At 42.8% G+C, this 7,816-nt stretch overlaps 1 long non-coding RNA gene across 1 annotated transcript in view; it reads left to right on the forward strand.

The window, feature by feature from the left end:
- LOC146835371 (uncharacterized) overlaps positions 1–7,355 on the forward strand; it is an 84,677-nt gene extending 77,322 nt beyond the window's left edge. The window contains exons 2-4 of the long non-coding RNA XR_014960428.1: positions 6,484–6,568; positions 6,653–6,733; positions 7,010–7,355. This is a non-coding gene — a long non-coding RNA (uncharacterized LOC146835371). The remainder of the gene's footprint in view (positions 1–6,483; positions 6,569–6,652; positions 6,734–7,009) is intronic.
- Positions 7,356–7,816: the final 461 nt, after the last annotated feature.

A 7,816-nucleotide genomic window follows, 5' to 3' on the forward strand; every position in this document is an offset into this window, starting at 1 on the left:
CTGGCACTTCTTCCAACTCCTCTCTCAAGAAGACCTCGGGAGTGTCCTCAACACACCTGCCAGTGACCCACCACATGCCCCTTGTGACCTCCGCACCTGCATTCCTTCCAACCCCTCCCTGAAGATCACCTCGGGAGTGCCCACAACACGCCCTGCCTTTAGCCCACCACATGCCCCTTACGTTCTCCCCACCTGGCACTCCTTCCAACCCCTCCCTGAAGAAGACCTTGGGAGTGTCCTCAACACACCTGCCAGTGACCCACCACATGCCCCTTGTGACCTCCGCACCTGCCTTCCTTCCAACCCCTCTCTGAAGCTCACCTCTGGAGTGCCCACAACACGCCCTGCCTGTGGCCCACCACATGCCCCTTATGTTCTCCCCACCTGGAACTACTTCCAACTCCTCTCTGAAGCTCACCTCTGGAGTGCCCACAACATGCCCTGCCTGTGGCCCACCACATGCCCCTTACGTTCTCCCCACCTGGAACTCCTTCCAACTCCTCTCTGAAGCTCACCTCTGGAGTGCACTCAACATGCCTGCCAGTGACCCATCACATGCCCTTTGCGAACTCCCCACCTGGCATTCCTTCCAACTCTCCTCGTAAATCACCTCGGGAGTGCCCTCAACACACCTGCCTGTGACTCACCACATGCCCCTGTGACCTCCCCACCTGGCACTCCTTCCAACCCCTCCCTGAAGAAGACCTTGGGAGTGCCCTCAACACACCTGCCAGTGACCCACCACACGCCCCTTGTGACCTCCGCACCTGCCTTCCTTCCAACCCCTCTCTGAAGCTCACCTCTGGAGTGCCCACAACACGCCCTGCCAGTGACCCACCACATGCCCCTTGTGACATCCGCACCTGCCTTCCTTCCAACCCCTCCCTGAATATCACCCCGGGAGTGCCCTCAACACACCTGCCAGTGACCCACCACATGCCCCTTGCGACCTTCCACCTGTCACTCCTTTCAACCACTCACTGAAGATGATCTGGCCAGCTCTCTCCTGTTCAAGCTTTGCACTTGGACCACAGCCTTCTACAAGGTTCCTTCAACCATCACCCCTCCACCCCAGCCCGGATTTGCCCCTAATACCACCCTCAGCTCTCAGACCCCGGGACCTTTCCTCCTCCCTGGAAGCTGGCCAGACCCTCGGCCCGTTCATAAAAACGAGTTCGACACACGATGATCTTGTCAACCATCTCCCATAGAATAGGTCTCTGCTAGGGCGGTCTCTATCCCACTGATCCCGGCGGTTCTGTCTCTTGTTAGGGCGGTCTCTATCCCACTGACCCCGGCGGTTCTGTCTCACTGTGATGGCAAAGGCTGCAGATGTGTCTCTTGTATCTGTGGTCCCGCTGACCCCGGCGGTTCTGTCTCACCGTGGGGGCAAAGGCTGCGGATGTGTGTCTCTTGTTCGGGCGGTCTCTGGTCCCGCTGACCCCGGCGGTTCTGCCTCACCGTGGGGGCAAAGGCTGCGCATGTGTATCTCGTGTTCGGGCGGTCTCTGGTCCCGCTGACCCCGGCGGTTCTGCCTCACCGTGGGGGCAAAGGCTGCGCATGTGTATCTCGTGTTCGGGCGGTCTCTGGTCCCGCTGACCCCGGCGGTTCTGCCTCACCGTGGGGGCAAAGGCTGCGCATGTGTATCTCGTGTTCGGGCGGTCTCTGGTCCCGCTGACCCCGGCGGTTCTGTCTCACCGTGGGGGCAAAGGCTGCGCATGTGGTTATTGCTTAGATGGCCCCAGGCTCTCTGGCCTCAGAGGGGATTTCAATGGGTGAAGCCGCACTATGGATTCCATAGGGTGTGAACAATGGGGCTAATACATCACATGAGAGTCGGAAAGAGCTGAGTAAGGCCGGCTCGAGAGGCTGCACACAAAAGGAGGCCCAAGAGAGTGAGCGATGTACTGTACATGTCCTCAGTGCCCCCCCTGCTCCTCGTCTCTGGGAAGGGATGTTGTGGTCTGCTTGCCATTTCACTTTCTTTGCGTCTCTCTTTATTCTCTTTTTTTCTGAATATTTCTTTCTATTTTTTTCTTATTAGCATTTTTTCGACTTCCTATTCTTTCATCTTACATTTTTATTCCCAGTCTTTACTTATGATTTTTGGTTCCCTCTGTTCTCTTTTCCAATTTTGATTCCTTGTTTTAAGCTTTCTTTCTTCCTATTTCTTTCATTCATTTCCATCTTCTTTGCTCCCTCTTTCACTTTGTCTTAGTTCTATAGTACCATCATTTTATTTTATGCTTTAGATCATTTTTCTACCTGTTTTTCCTGATTTCTCTGAATTTCCAAGGCTTCACTGTCCACTCATTTTATTATATTTCTTCTTTCGATTGTTTCACTCTGTGCTGTCATTTCTGCCTTGTTTTTTCTCCTCATCTTTTCTTTTTTTGTTTAGCTCTTTATTCCGTTTTTATACTGTTTTTTTCTGCATTGGATAGTGTGCAACTTCTTTCTCTATCTCCATTTTCTTTACTAATAATAAGGGCAACTTGTTATGTAGAGATTCACCCTCGGGTACGGTCATTCAACGTATTCTCAGTAACCTTCCCATCTGTGCACAGTTTGTCCAGCTCGGTTGACTCCTGAGTCCTGCCACTGGCACTTGAGACTGCCATCGGTTCTCTGCATTTTACTGTCCCTTGCCTCTTTCGTTTTTTTTGTGTTCTCTCTCCATTTATGCTAACCCACGCTCACAAGGCCCTCCACGACACTGGACCAGCATACCTGACTAGCCAACTCAAATTCCACGCACCCCAAAGGACCCTACGATCAGCCCAGCTATCCTACGCCGTGGTCCTCCGCACCAGAAAGCTACTAAACGTAAGAGGGCCTCTGAATCTTTAATGACAGGGAGAGGAGGGCAGGGGAAATAACTGAATACAAACAACAAACCTCCCCCTATTCAATTCTTAATAGGTAATATATCCAAAAATGATTAAAAACATCTTTGTCCCACAGAAAATATTTTCATTTTGATTTATTTTATGAAAAAATTATGTTTGATATAAATTCAATTTAAACAATTCTTAGAGTTTCTGTACATAGATATCACCTGAGCAACCCCTTAAAACCAAAATATACAATAGGTACAAAAATAATAACAACCTCAAGATACACACACACACAACATACATACCAACAGTACATAGATGAAAAGAGAAGAAAGGAAAAAATGCATCAAATGAACAATAATGACAAAAATCACAATTGAGATCTTTTAACAGACATAGGACTACAGATAGCAAATAGGAACCATCATTTCAAATGATTAACAACAGAGCGCCGACGTGCGTTTCGGAGTGGACCTAGAGTCCAACAGTTCCTTCGTCAGGGCGCAGAAGGTAGAAATCATCAGGTGGTCACAAGTCCCATCCAAGGTTTCTTTTTATTTGTGTATATACATGTAGCGTAGTGAGGGGGCTCCTTAATAACACAGTATATGACCGCACATATATAATCTGTAGACAATAATGAGGGACAAAGCATATATATAAGTATTAAAAACAATGCCAAATATATCTTTTGGAGCTAACCACAACCAGATAAAACACCCAAATAGTGGAGTCAGAGAGAGCAACCAATCAGATTCCCAAGTGAAATGTAAAAATAAGCTATGAATAGTGAACTGAACTACCTCAGTGAAAGAAGAGAAGGATGAAAGAAAAATGGGAGAAGCAAAAAATATAAATAAATAAAGAATCCTCATGTCGGACTATTCTTCTATGATTTTGAAGTAGAATGTTGGACTTGGCCCTTTTTGCATGGTCATCCCTGAACATTTTTCCTTCCTCCTGTATTTTGTCTGACCTGTATTTGTTGGTTTTATGACTCTGGGCACTTTACCACTGCTGATCAGTGCTAAAGTACATATGCTCTCCCTATTGTAAATTGATTTATTAGTGATTTCATGATTGGTTGGTTTGGTTTACCTGTCAGACCCTAGTACAGTGCACTAGGAGTGCCCAGGGCTTGTAAACCAAATGCTGCTGGTGGGCTTGCAGCACTGGTTGTGCCACCCACAGAAGCAGCCTTGTAAAACGTATCTAAGGTCTGCCATTGCAGAGCCTGCGTGCAGTCTGGTACTGTCATGCTGACTGGGCAAGTGCACCCACTTGCCAGTCCCTAAACCTTCCCTTTTCTTCATATCAGACACCCCTATGGTTGGCCCAAGGGCAGGGTGCATTGCAAGGATAAGGTAGGACATGCCCTGGTGTGTGTGGCATTTTCTAATAGTGAATTACAGCCATTTTCATTTTTCACTATTGCAAGGCTACCTGTTCTCCATAGGCCAGAATGGGCTGTTAGATTATTACATTTTTATAATCTTAACTGACTCAGAGACCATGGTAGAAATTCGAGTTTAGTATGCCTGAACTCAGAATGATAAAATGCATCTTTTAGTGAAGTTAGTTTTAACATTCTGTGTTTGAAAATACCACTTTTAGAAAGTAGGTATTTTCTTGTCTAACTTTCCAAGCCTGCCTCTGCTAGGTTGTGTATTCCTTTGCCTGGTTTCTGTGAGTGACAGGGCTGGGGAATTCCAGGAGACAGGGTGAGTCCGCCCTTGTTCGCTTTCAAACGAAATGATAATATTCGTAAGAATATTGTTCATACATACAGGGACAGTGTCCCTATGAGACAAAATACTCTAAATGGAGACAGAGCGATAGGTAATAACAAATGCAGTCATTGCTCAATTTGTAATAACTGCATTGTGGCTAAGTCACTAACCTACAATGGCTATACTGTTAAATCAAGAAGCCTAAACAACTGTAGGAGCACCAATGTAGTTTATGTCTTACGCTGCCCTTGCGGTTTAGCGTATATAGGTGAAACTGGACGTGAAGGGTCAGACTTTTTGAGCATAGGTCGGCCTTAAAGACGGGCAAACTTAATGCCCCCTTGGTAGACCATTACAAAAATATGAAGCATGGCCATACCGAATTTGAATGGTTTGTAGCTGAGAAAATTACCCTGAATAAAAGAGAAGGACATTTTGAAAGGAAAAGAAAGAATAGGGAACAATGGTATATTTCAACACTAGACACGATAGCGAGGGGTCTGAATACAAAGGAGGACTGGATGAGAATTGTGATTTAAGAGATCAAGTAGTAGTTGATAATGTTGAACTACTCCTGTGCAGATAACTATCATCTCTAATTCTTACCCTAATAGGCAAGAATATATCAAAGAATAAAATAAATGTAGTGATTGTCCAAGTATGAATAGGGATTAAATTAATAAAATATGGTGTTTATTCATAGAGTTATATGTAACATCAGGATAGGCACTTGAGGAGTTTTACCTCTAAGTTAATTATACCGGGTAATGAGTGAAGATCTTATGGGGGTTTTTTTTCAACACGATAAGATACGGAATTCGGGTACTTATTATACAAAAAAACACAAAAAGAACATCTAGTCAATCTATAATCAAGATCCGAGCAGTATTCATGTAAATTTACCAATGCAGGACGACTTTGCATGTATAAACGACAGGAACTAATCCAAAATGGTGGCAGAGGGAGGATTGGTCCATGGTTTAATATCAAATAATAGCGGACGGTAATGGAAGTTGGAGTAATAGTAGAGAGATATTAGTCTACATTCTCACATTGAGATAGCTTCAACATAATAAGAGTTATGGGTAAGTCCCTTAATACTATCTATGAGCAGAGATAAAGAAAACTAGTCCAAGATGGCGACTCTGCTGATTACACTATTTCCGGCAAAACGCTAAATAAAGTTCATAGTAAAAAAGCGTAACTCAATCGCCAATAGGCAGATGCTTTTTCACCTTGATTGCTACACAAAATGGATATAAAAACAGTCGCATTCACGCAGCTCACCATTCTACACGCGGACTACAGACGCGGTGAAAACTCTGGGCTAGACTGTTTCGTTGGATATACAAGGAAGGAAAAAGAAAGGGGAGGGCAACGTGATAACTTCGCTTATTCCCCGCGATAGATAGCTAATACCCTTTTAAGCGCAGTTCGAGGACCATGTGGCACTTAGCTACCGCCTGTCATTAATTGTTATAAATATTTAGCCTTTCGTAAATGCCATGAGCAATGTTGAAGTAAACATCATAGGTCTAAGTTTTGGACATATAATGAGGGCGGACGATCATCTTCTACTCTAGACTACGAGTCATCTTTAAAAAATTATTTTAAATTATAGCGCAGGCTTGGCTAAGCAGGTATTTCTATTTATATTTACCAGCTACGAGCAAGTGAGCCCATCGTATAGGACGCAGGGATTTATTGACATCCAACACGTACGGTTACTACATGATCGAAGAACGAGCCTGATGCGAAATAAGTCCAAGTGTTGTTTTAGGTTCTGATAACGCACAGGTGAGGATATTGTAGTTTCTCACACCCTCGTGAAAACGATTACTGTGAATTAATAAATAAGTGCTAATTATGTGTAGCCAAATTGCTACGATAATTTTGGTTTTGTCTTACAATGACAGTTTTGATGTGGAGGTCAAGAGCTCGGGGAAGTGCCCCAAATTGACACCGACTTGCTGGTATCTATATAAGGATTCAATCCATAAGGTACCAATTAAATGAATATATATAAGAGCTTCACTATTATACGTAAGCGATGACAAAGCTAACAGATATTTCTTAATATTGTAGATACGACTATTTTTCTCGTGATCATTATATCTTGGTATTGAGATTCGTAAGAACATACTCCAACTGAGTGCAGTTGCACCGGTGAGTGTTGAGATTGAATAGTCTATAAGATAAACATTAGGAAAAAGATAGTATGAGTTATGTGAGTGTATGGTTTTTTCAAAATTATGGCATAAATGGATGACTGTTGCACTTATATTTCTAAAAAAGCCTTTGCTTTGAAATATTTTTTAGTTTTAAAAAAACTTTGGGCAAAAATATCATCAATGTTACATGTGAATTGTTGGATATGTGAAGGACTATTACGTTGAAAAAATGTCATATATGGTTTTTAATTTTTGTATTTTGACTATTTAGGTAAATATAGGATTCGGCCTTTTAAAAGTTGAGGAAGGAAAAAAAGTATTGTCCTGAAGAAGGTGGTGTTTATTGGAACTATACCATCGAAACGCGTCGACGCTTACATATGGTGTTAAAGTTGGCGAAGTCAGCAAACAGTTATAGACAGGGAAATCAGACCTATGCTTGATGCTGCCTATATAAATGTCCAAATTAACGTTTTTAAAGACACAGTGTATTGTCTTCTTTTCTGTATCCTTCCCTTTTTTATATGTTTTTTAATGATTTTGGAATATATATGTTTTAATTTGGTCAAATTTATTGTTGATTGTATATGAATTTTGATGAATTTTAATGTGATTGAATTTATATGTGCAGTTCATATTCTTTTTTTTTAATATTGATTAAAAAGTCATTGATATCTTTATAAGGCTGTAGTTGATTTATAAGTGCCTCAATCATCAACACTGTGTGGGAGATGTGTGGTCTATAAGAAAGTTATATGTGAATGATAAATGTTGATTATTTGATTTACCCAAAAGGAAAACTTGTTTTAACTTGTTAACAAATGCTTTACACACTGCCTCTGAGATAAGCCTGTTTGCTCGTGCCAAGCTACCAAGGGGGTGAACAGGGGTTATTTTAGGAGTGTACCCCCCTACCCTGACTAGAGGCAAGGGTCCCTATTTGTCACAAGTACCTACCAGTGCCAACTAGAGACCCCCAAATTTAACATAGACATACTAAAGCAAGTTAAATTGAGTATACTAATAAAGAAGATGAACAAGAAAAATCCTGTATCTATACCTACTTCCTTAATGACAG

This window comes from Triturus cristatus, chromosome 4_2, assembly GCF_964204655.1.
Source record: "Triturus cristatus chromosome 4_2, aTriCri1.1, whole genome shotgun sequence".
Taxonomy (NCBI): domain Eukaryota; kingdom Metazoa; phylum Chordata; class Amphibia; order Caudata; family Salamandridae; genus Triturus; species Triturus cristatus.